The sequence below is a fragment of the Salmo salar genome, chromosome 01 (assembly GCF_965601325.2).
Source record: "Salmo salar chromosome 01, fSalSal1, whole genome shotgun sequence".
Lineage (NCBI taxonomy): Eukaryota > Metazoa > Chordata > Actinopteri > Salmoniformes > Salmonidae > Salmo > Salmo salar.
In genome coordinates this window covers 103,727,516-103,738,064 of record NC_138291.1, presented here as the reverse complement: position 1 = coordinate 103,738,064, position 10,549 = coordinate 103,727,516, and positions in this window count along the sequence as shown.

Here is a 10,549-nt window from a genome sequence, read left to right as displayed (position 1 = left end):
GTGTTTACTGTAGGTTCAGTGTGTTTACTGTAGGTTCATTGCGTTTACTGTAGGTTCAGTGTGTTTACTGTAGGTTCATTGTGTGTACTGTAGGTCCTTGTGTTTACTGTAGGTTCAGTGTGTTTACTGTAGGTTCATTGTGTGTACTGTAGGTTCATTGTGTTTACTGTAGGTTCAGTGTGTTTACTGTAGGTTCATTGTGTTTAATGTAGGTTCAGTGTGTTTACTGTAGGTTCATTGTGTTTACTGTAGGTTCAGTGTGTGTACTGTAGGTTCATTGTGTTTACTGTAGGTTCAGTGTGTTTACTGTAGGTTCATTGTGTTTACTGTAGGTTCAGTGTGTTTACTGTAGGTTCATTGTGTTTACTGTAGGTTCAGTGTGTTTACTGTAGGTTCATTGTGTTTACTGTAGGTTCAGTGTGTGTACTGTAGGTTCATTGTGTTTACTGTAGGTTCAGTGTGTTTACTGTAGGTTCATTGTGTTTACTGTAGGTTCAATGTGTTTACTGTAGGTTCATTGTGTTTACTGTAGGTTCAGTGTGTTTACTGTAGGTACATTGTGTTTACTGTAGGTTCAGTGTGTTTACTGTAGGTTCATTGTGTGTACTGTAGGTTCATTGAGTTTACTGTAGGTTCAGTTTGTTTACTGTAGGTTCATTGTGTGTACTGTAGGTTCATTGTGTTTACTGTAGGTTCAGTGTGTTTACTGTAGGTTCAGTGTGTTTACTGTAGATTCAGTGTTATTACTGTAGATTCATTGTGTTTACTGTAGGTTCCGTGTGTGTACTGTAGGTTCATTGTGTTTAATGTAGGTTCAGTGTGTTTACTGTAGGTTCATTGTGTTTACTGTAGGTTCAGTGTGTGTACTGTAGGTTCGTTGTGTTTACTGTAGGTTCAGTGTGTTTACTGTAGATTCAGTGTTATTACTGTAGATTCATTGTGTTTACTGTAGGTTCCGTGTGTGTACTGTAGGTTCAGTGTGTTTACTGTAGGTTCATTGTGTTTACTGTAGGTTCAGTGTGTTTACTGTAGGTTCATTGTGTTTACTGTAGGTTCAGTGTGTTGACTGTAGGTTCATTGTGTTTACTGTAGGTTCATTGTGTTTACTGTAGGTTCATTGTGTTTACTGTAGGTTCAGTGTGTTTACTGTAGGTTCATTGTGTTTACTGTAGGTTCAGTGTGTGTACTGTAGGTTCAGTGTGTTTACTGTAGGTTCATTGTGTTTACTGTAGGTTCAGTGTGTTTACTGTAGGTTCAGTGTGTTTACTGTAGGTTCAGTGTGTTTACTGTTGGTTCATTGTGTTTACTGTAGGTTCAGTGTGTTTACTGTAGGTTCATTGTGTTTACTGTAGGTTCATTGTGTTTACTGTAGGTTTAGTGTGTTTACTGTAGGTTCATTGTGTTTACTGTAGGTTCATTGTGTTTACTGAAGGTTCATTGTGTTTACTGTAGGTTCAGTGTGTTTACTGTAGGTTCATTGTGTTTACTGTAGGTTCATTGTGTTTACTGTAGGTTTAGTGTGTTTACTGTAGGTTCATTGTGTTTACTGTAGGTTCATTGTGTTTACTGAAGGTTTATTGTGTTTACTGTAGGTTCAGTGTGTTTACTGTAGGTTCATTGTGTTTACTGTAGGTTCAGTGTGTTTACTGTAGGTTCATTGTGTTTACTGTAGGTTCAGTGTGTTTACTGTAGGTTCAATGTGTTTACTGTAGGTTCATTGTGTTTACTGTAGGTTCAGTGTGTTTATTGTAGGTTCATTGTGTTTACTGTAGGTTCAGTGTGTTTACTGTAGGTTCATTGTGTTTACTGTAGGTTCAGTGTGTTTACTGTAGGTTCAGTGTGTTTACTGTAGGTTCAGTGTGTTTACTGTAGGTTCAGTGTGTTTACTGTAGGTTCATTGTGTTTACTGTAGGTTCAGTGTGTTTACTGTAGGTTCATTGTGTTTACTGTAGGTTCATTGTGTTTACTGTAGGTTTAGTGTGTTTACTGTAGGTTCATTGTGTTTACTCTAGGTTCATTGTGTTTACTGAAGGTTCATTGTGTTTACTGTAGGTTCAGTGTGTTTACTGTAGGTTCATTGTGTTTACTGTAGGTTCAGTGTGTTTACTGTAGGTTCATTGTGTTTACTGTAGGTTCAGTGTGTTTACTGTAGGTTCATTGTGTTTACTGTAGGTTCAGTGTGTTTACTGTAGGTTCATTGTGTTTACTGTAGGTTCATTGTGTTTACTGTAGGTTCATTGTGTTTACTGTAGGTTCCGTGTCTGTACTGTAGGTTCAGTGTGTTTACTGTAGGTTCACTGTGTTTACTGTAGTTTCGTTGTGTTTACTGTAAGTTCAGTGTGTTTACTGTAGGTTAATTGTGTTTACTGTAGGTTCAGTGTGTTTACTGTAGGTTTAGTGTGTTTACTGTAGGTTCATTGTGTTTACTGTAGGTTCATTGTGTTTACTGAAGGTTCATTGTGTTTACTGTAGGTTCAGTGTGTTTACTCTAGGTTCATTGTGTTTACTGTAGGTTCATTGTGTTTACTGTAGGTTTAGTGTGTTTACTGTAGGTTCATTGTGTTTACTGTAGGTTCATTGTGTTTACTGAAGGTTCATTGTGTTTACTGTAGGTTCAGTGTGTTTACTGTAGGTTCATTGTGTTTACTGTAGGTTCAGTGTGTTTACTGTAGGTTCATTGTGTTTACTGTAGGTTCAGTGTGTTTACTGTAGGTTCAATGTGTTTACTGTAGGTTCATTGTGTTTACTGTAGGTTCAGTGTGTTTATTGTAGGTTCATTGTGTTTACTGTAGGTTCAGTGTGTTTACTGTAGGTTCATTGTGTTTACTGTAGGTTCAGTGTGTTTACTGTAGGTTCAGTGTGTTTACTGTAGGTTCAGTGTGTTTACTGTAGGTTCAGTGTGTTTACTGTAGGTTCATTGTGTTTACTGTAGGTTCAGTGTGTTTACTGTAGGTTCATTGTGTTTACTGTAGGTTCATTGTGTTTACTGTAGGTTTAGTGTGTTTACTGTAGGTTCATTGTGTTTACTCTAGGTTCATTGTGTTTACTGAAGGTTCATTGTGTTTACTGTAGGTTCAGTGTGTTTACTGTAGGTTCATTGTGTTTACTGTAGGTTCAGTGTGTTTACTGTAGGTTCATTGTGTTTACTGTAGGTTCAGTGTGTTTACTGTAGGTTCATTGTGTTTACTGTAGGTTCAGTGTGTTTACTGTAGGTTCATTGTGTTTACTGTAGGTTCATTGTGTTTACTGTAGGTTCATTGTGTTTACTGTAGGTTCCGTGTCTGTACTGTAGGTTCAGTGTGTTTACTGTAGGTTCACTGTGTTTACTGTAGTTTCGTTGTGTTTACTGTAAGTTCAGTGTGTTTACTGTAGGTTAATTGTGTTTACTGTAGTTTTGTTGTGTTTACTGTAAGTTCAGTGTGTGTACTGTAGGTTCAGTGTGTTTACTGTAGGTTCATTGTGTTTACTGTAGGTTCAGTGTGTTTACTGTAGGTTCATTGTGTTTACTGTAGGTTCATTGTGTTTAGTGTAGTTTTGTTGTGTTTACTGTAAGTTCAGTGTGTGTACTGTAGGTTCAGTGTGTTTACTGTAGGTTCATTGTGTTTACTGTAGGTTCAGTGTGTTTACTGTAGGTTCATTGTGTTTACTGTAGGTTCAGTGTGTGTACTGTAGGTTCATTGTGTTTACTGTAGGTTCAGTGTGTTTACTGTAGGTTCATTGTGTTTACTGTAGGTTCAGTGTGTTTACTGTAGGTTCATTGCGTTTACTGTAGGTTCAGTGTGTTTACTGTAGGTTCATTGTGTGTACTGTAGGTCCTTGTGTTTACTGTAGGTTCAGTGTGTTTACTGTAGGTTCATTGTGTGTACTGTAGGTTCATTGTGTTTACTGTAGGTTCAGTGTGTTTACTGTAGGTTCATTGTGTTTACTGTAGGTTCAGTGTGTTTACTGTAGGTTCATTGTGTTTACTGTAGGTTCAGTGTGTGTACTGTAGGTTCATTGTGTTTACTGTAGGTTCAGTGTGTTTACTGTAGGTTCATTGTGTTTACTGTAGGTTCAGTGTGTTTACTGTAGGTTCATTGTGTTTACTGTAGGTTCAGTGTGTTTACTGTAGGTTCATTGTGTTTACTGTAGGTTCAGTGTGTGTACTGTAGGTTCATTGTGTTTACTGTAGGTTCAGTGTGTTTACTGTAGGTTCATTGTGTTTACTGTAGGTTCAATGTGTTTACTGTAGGTTCATTGTGTTTACTGTAGGTTCAGTGTGTTTACTGTAGGTACATTGTGTTTACTGTAGGTTCAGTGTGTTTACTGTAGGTTCATTGTGTTTACTGTAGGTTCATTGAGTTTACTGTAGGTTCAGTTTGTTTACTGTAGGTTCATTGTGTGTACTGTAGGTTCATTGTGTTTACTGTAGGTTCAGTGTGTTTACTGTAGGTTCATTGTGTTTACTGTAGGTTCAGTGTGTTTACTGTAGGTTCATTGTGTTTACTGTAGGTTCAGTGTGTTTACTGTAGGTTCATTGTGTTTACTGTAGGTTCAGTGTGTGTACTGTAGGTTCATTGTGTTTACTGTAGGTTCAGTGTGTTTACTGTAGGTTCATTGTGTTTACTGTAGGTTCAATGTGTTTACTGTAGGTTCATTGTGTTTACTGTAGGTTCAGTGTGTTTACTGTAGGTACATTGTGTTTACTGTAGGTTCAGTGTGTTTACTGTAGGTTCATTGTGTTTACTGTAGGTTCATTGAGTTTACTGTAGGTTCAGTTTGTTTACTGTAGGTTCATTGTGTGTACTGTAGGTTCATTGTGTTTACTGTAGGTTCAGTGTGTTTACTGTAGGTTCAGTGTGTTTACTGTAGATTCAGTGTTATTACTGTAGATTCATTGTGTTTACTGTAGGTTCCGTGTGTGTACTGTAGGTTCATTGTGTTTAATGTAGGTTCAGTGTGTTTACTGTAGGTTCATTGTGTTAACTGTAGGTTCAGTGTGTGTACTGTAGGTTCGTTGTGTTTACTGTAGGTTCAGTGTGTTTACTGTAGATTCAGTGTTATTACTGTAGATTCATTGTGTTTACTGTAGGTTCAGTGTGTTTACTGTAGGTTCAGTGTGTTTACTGTAGGTTCAGTGTGTTTACTGTAGGTTCATTGTGTTTACTGTAGGTTCAGTGTGTTTACTGTAGGTTCATTGTGTTTACTGTAGGTTCAGTGTGTTTACTGTAGGTTCATTGTGTTTACTGTAGGTTCAGTGTGTTTACTGTAGGTTCATTGTGTTTACTGTAGGTTCATTGTGTTTACTGTAGGTTCATTGTGTTTACTGTAGGTTCCGTGTCTGTACTGTAGGTTCAGTGTGTTTACTGTAGGTTCACTGTGTTTACTGTAGTTTCGTTGTGTTTACTGTAAGTTCAGTGTGTTTACTGTAGGTTAATTGTGTTTACTGTAGGTTCAGTGTGTTTACTGTAGGTTTAGTGTGTTTACTGTAGGTTCATTGTGTTTACTGTAGGTTCATTGTGTTTACTGAAGGTTCATTGTGTTTACTGTAGGTTCAGTGTGTTTACTGTAGGTTCATTGTGTTTACTGTAGGTTCATTGTGTTTACTGTAGGTTTAGTGTGTTTACTGTAGGTTCATTGTGTTTACTGTAGGTTCATTGTGTTTACTGAAGGTTCATTGTGTTTACTGTAGGTTCAGTGTGTTTACTGTAGGTTCATTGTGTTTACTGTAGGTTCAGTGTGTTTACTGTAGGTTCATTGTGTTTACTGTAGGTTCAGTGTGTTTACTGTAGGTTCAATGTGTTTACTGTAGGTTCATTGTGTTTACTGTAGGTTCAGTGTGTTTATTGTAGGTTCATTGTGTTTACTGTAGGTTCAGTGTGTTTACTGTAGGTTCATTGTGTTTACTGTAGGTTCAGTGTGTTTACTGTAGGTTCAGTGTGTTTACTGTAGGTTCAGTGTGTTTACTGTAGGTTCATTGTGTTTACTGTAGGTTCAGTGTGTTTACTGTAGGTTCATTGTGTTTACTGTAGGTTCATTGTGTTTACTGTAGGTTTAGTGTGTTTACTGTAGGTTCATTGTGTTTACTCTAGGTTCATTGTGTTTACTGAAGGTTCATTGTGTTTACTGTAGGTTCAGTGTGTTTACTGTAGGTTCATTGTGTTTACTGTAGGTTCAGTGTGTTTACTGTAGGTTCATTGTGTTTACTGTAGGTTCAGTGTGTTTACTGTAGGTTCATTGTGTTTACTGTAGGTTCAGTGTGTTTACTGTAGGTTCATTGTGTTTACTGTAGGTTCATTGTGTTTACTGTAGGTTCATTGTGTTTACTGTAGGTTCCGTGTCTGTACTGTAGGTTCAGTGTGTTTACTGTAGGTTCACTGTGTTTACTGTAGTTTCGTTGTGTTTACTGTAAGTTCAGTGTGTTTACTGTAGGTTAATTGTGTTTACTGTAGTTTTGTTGTGTTTACTGTAAGTTCAGTGTGTGTACTGTAGGTTCAGTGTGTTTACTGTAGGTTCATTGTGTTTACTGTAGGTTCAGTGTGTTTACTGTAGGTTCATTGTGTTTACTGTAGGTTCATTGTGTTTAGTGTAGTTTTGTTGTGTTTACTGTAAGTTCAGTGTGTGTACTGTAGGTTCAGTGTGTTTACTGTAGGTTCATTGTGTTTACTGTAGGTTCAGTGTGTTTACTGTAGGTTCATTGTGTTTACTGTAGGTTCAGTGTGTGTACTGTAGGTTCATTGTGTTTACTGTAGGTTCAGTGTGTTTACTGTAGGTTCATTGTGTTTACTGTAGGTTCAGTGTGTTTACTGTAGGTTCATTGCGTTTACTGTAGGTTCAGTGTGTTTACTGTAGGTTCATTGTGTGTACTGTAGGTCCTTGTGTTTACTGTAGGTTCAGTGTGTTTACTGTAGGTTCATTGTGTGTACTGTAGGTTCATTGTGTTTACTGTAGGTTCAGTGTGTTTACTGTAGGTTCATTGTGTTTACTGTAGGTTCAGTGTGTTTACTGTAGGTTCATTGTGTTTACTGTAGGTTCAGTGTGTGTACTGTAGGTTCATTGTGTTTACTGTAGGTTCAGTGTGTTTACTGTAGGTTCATTGTGTTTACTGTAGGTTCAGTGTGTTTACTGTAGGTTCATTGTGTTTACTGTAGGTTCAGTGTGTGTACTGTAGGTTCATTGTGTTTACTGTAGGTTCAGTGTGTTTACTGTAGGTTCATTGTGTTTACTGTAGGTTCAATGTGTTTACTGTAGGTTCATTGTGTTTACTGTAGGTTCAGTGTGTTTACTGTAGGTACATTGTGTTTACTGTAGGTTCAGTGTGTTTACTGTAGGTTCATTGTGTGTACTGTAGGTTCATTGAGTTTACTGTAGGTTCAGTTTGTTTACTGTAGGTTCATTGTGTGTACTGTAGGTTCATTGTGTTTACTGTAGGTTCAGTGTGTTTACTGTAGGTTCAGTGTGTTTACTGTAGATTCAGTGTTATTACTGTAGATTCATTGTGTTTACTGTAGGTTCCGTGTGTGTACTGTAGGTTCATTGTGTTTAATGTAGGTTCAGTGTGTTTACTGTAGGTTCATTGTGTTTACTGTAGGTTCAGTGTGTGTACTGTAGGTTCGTTGTGTTTACTGTAGGTTCAGTGTGTTTACTGTAGATTCAGTGTTATTACTGTAGATTCATTGTGTTTACTGTAGGTTCAGTGTGTTTACTGTAGGTTCAGTGTGTTTACTGTAGGTTCAGTGTGTTTACTGTAGGTTCAGTGTGTTTACTGTAGGTTCAGTGTGTTTACTGTAGGTTCATTGTGTTTACTGTAGGTTCAGTGTGTTTACTGTAGGTTCATTGTGTTTACTGTAGGTTCAGTGTGTTTACTGTAGGTTCATTGCGTTTACTGTAGGTTCAGTGTGTTTACTGTAGGTTCATTGTGTGTACTGTAGGTCCTTGTGTTTACTGTAGGTTCAGTGTGTTTACTGTAGGTTCATTGCGTTTACTGTAGGTTCAGTGTGTTTACTGTAGGTTCATTGTGTTTACTGTAGGTTCATTGAGTTTACTGTAGGTTCAGTTTGTTTACTGTAGGTTCATTGTGTGTACTGTAGGTTCATTGTGTTTACTGTAGGTTCAGTGTGTTTACTGTAGGTTCAGTGTGTTTACTGTAGATTCAGTGTTATTACTGTAGATTCATTGTGTTTACTGTAGGTTCCGTGTGTGTACTGTAGGTTCATTGTGTTTAATGTAGGTTCAGTGTGTTTACTGTAGGTTCATTGTGTTTACTGTAGGTTCAGTGTGTGTACTGTAGGTTCGTTGTGTTTACTGTAGGTTCAGTGTGTTTACTGTAGATTCAGTGTTATTACTGTAGATTCATTGTGTTTACTGTAGGTTCAGTGTGTTTACTGTAGGTTCAGTGTGTTTACTGTAGGTTCAGTGTGTTTACTGTAGGTTCATTGTGTTTACTGTAGGTTCAGTGTGTTTACTGTAGGTTCATTGTGTTTACTGTAGGTTCAGTGTGTTTACTGTAGGTTCATTGTGTTTACTGTAGGTTCAGTGTGTTTACTGTAGGTTCATTGTGTTTACTGTAGGTTCATTGTGTTTACTGTAGGTTCAATGTGTTTACTGTAGGTTCATTGTGTTTACTGTAGGTTCAGTGTGTTTACTGTAGGTACATTGTGTTTACTGTAGGTTCAGTGTGTTTACTGTAGGTTCATTGTGTTTACTGTAGGTTCATTGAGTTTACTGTAGGTTCAGTTTGTTTACTGTAGGTTCATTGTGTGTACTGTAGGTTCATTGTGTTTACTGTAGGTTCAGTGTGTTTACTGTAGGTTCAGTGTGTTTACTGTAGATTCAGTGTTATTACTGTAGATTCATTGTGTTTACTGTAGGTTCCGTGTGTGTACTGTAGGTTCATTGTGTTTAATGTAGGTTCAGTGTGTTTACTGTAGGTTCATTGTGTTTACTGTAGGTTCAGTGTGTGTACTGTAGGTTCGTTGTGTTTACTGTAGGTTCAGTGTGTTTACTGTAGATTCAGTGTTATTACTGTAGATTCATTGTGTTTACTGTAGGTTCAGTGTGTTTACTGTAGGTTCAGTGTGTTTACTGTAGGTTCAGTGTGTTTACTGTAGGTTCATTGTGTTTACTGTAGGTTCAGTGTGTTTACTGTAGGTTCATTGTGTTTACTGTAGGTTCAGTGTGTTTACTGTAGGTTCATTGTGTTTACTGTAGGTTCAGTGTGTTTACTGTAGGTTCATTGTGTTTACTGTAGGTTCATTGTGTTTACTGTAGGTTCATTGTGTTTACTGTAGGTTCCGTGTCTGTACTGTAGGTTCAGTGTGTTTACTGTAGGTTCACTGTGTTTACTGTAGTTTCGTTGTGTTTACTGTAAGTTCAGTGTGTTTACTGTAGGTTAATTGTGTTTACTGTAGTTTTGTTGTGTTTACTGTAAGTTCAGTGTGTGTACTGTAGGTTCAGTGTGTTTACTGTAGGTTCATTGTGTTTACTGTAGGTTCAGTGTGTGTACTGTAGGTTCAGTGTGTTTACTGTAGATTCATTGTGTTTACTGTAGGTTCAGTGTGTTTACTGTAGGTTCAGTGTGTGTACTGTAGGTTCATTGTGTTTACTGTAGGTTCAGTGTGTTTACTGTAGGTTCATTGTGTGTACTGTAGGTTCATTGTGTGTACTGTAGGTTCAGTGTGTTTACTGTAGGTTCATTGTGTTTACTGTAGGTTCAGTGTGTTTACTGTAGGTTCATTGTGTTTACTGTAGGTTCAGTGTGTGTACTGTAGGTTCATTGTGTTTACTGTAGGTTCAGTGTGTTTACTGTAGGTTCATTGTGTTTACTGTAGGTTCAGTGTGTTTACTGTAGGTTCATTGTGTTTACTGTAGGTTCAGTGTGTTTACTGTAGGTTCATTGTGTTTACTGTAGGTTCAGTGTGTGTACTGTAGGTTCATTGTGTTTACTGTAGGTTCAGTGTGTTTACTGTAGGTTCATTGTGTTTACTGTAGGTTCAATGTGTTTACTGTAGGTTCATTGTGTTTACTGTAGGTTCAGTGTGTTTACTGTAGGTACATTGTGTTTACTGTAGGTTCAGTGTGTTTACTGTAGGTTCATTGTGTGTACTGTAGGTTCATTGAGTTTACTGTAGGTTCAGTTTGTTTACTGTAGGTTCATTGTGTGTACTGTAGGTTCATTGTGTTTACTGTAGGTTCAGTGTGTTTACTGTAGGTTCAGTGTGTTTACTGTAGATTTAGTGTTATTACTGTAGATTCATTGTGTTTACTGTAGGTTCCGTGTGTGTACTGTAGGTTCATTGTGTTTAATGTAGGTTCAGTGTGTTTACTGTAGGTTCATTGTGTTTACTGTAGGTTCAGTGTGTGTACTGTAGGTTCGTTGTGTTTACTGTAGGTTCAGTGTGTTTACTGTAGATTCAGTGTTATTACTGTAGATTCATTGTGTTTACTGTAGGTTCAGTGTGTGTACTGTAGGTTCAGTGTGTTTACTGTAGGTTCATTGTGTTTACTGTAGGTTCAGTGTGTTTACTGTAGGTTCAGTGTGTTTACTGTAGGTTCATTGTGTTTACTGTAG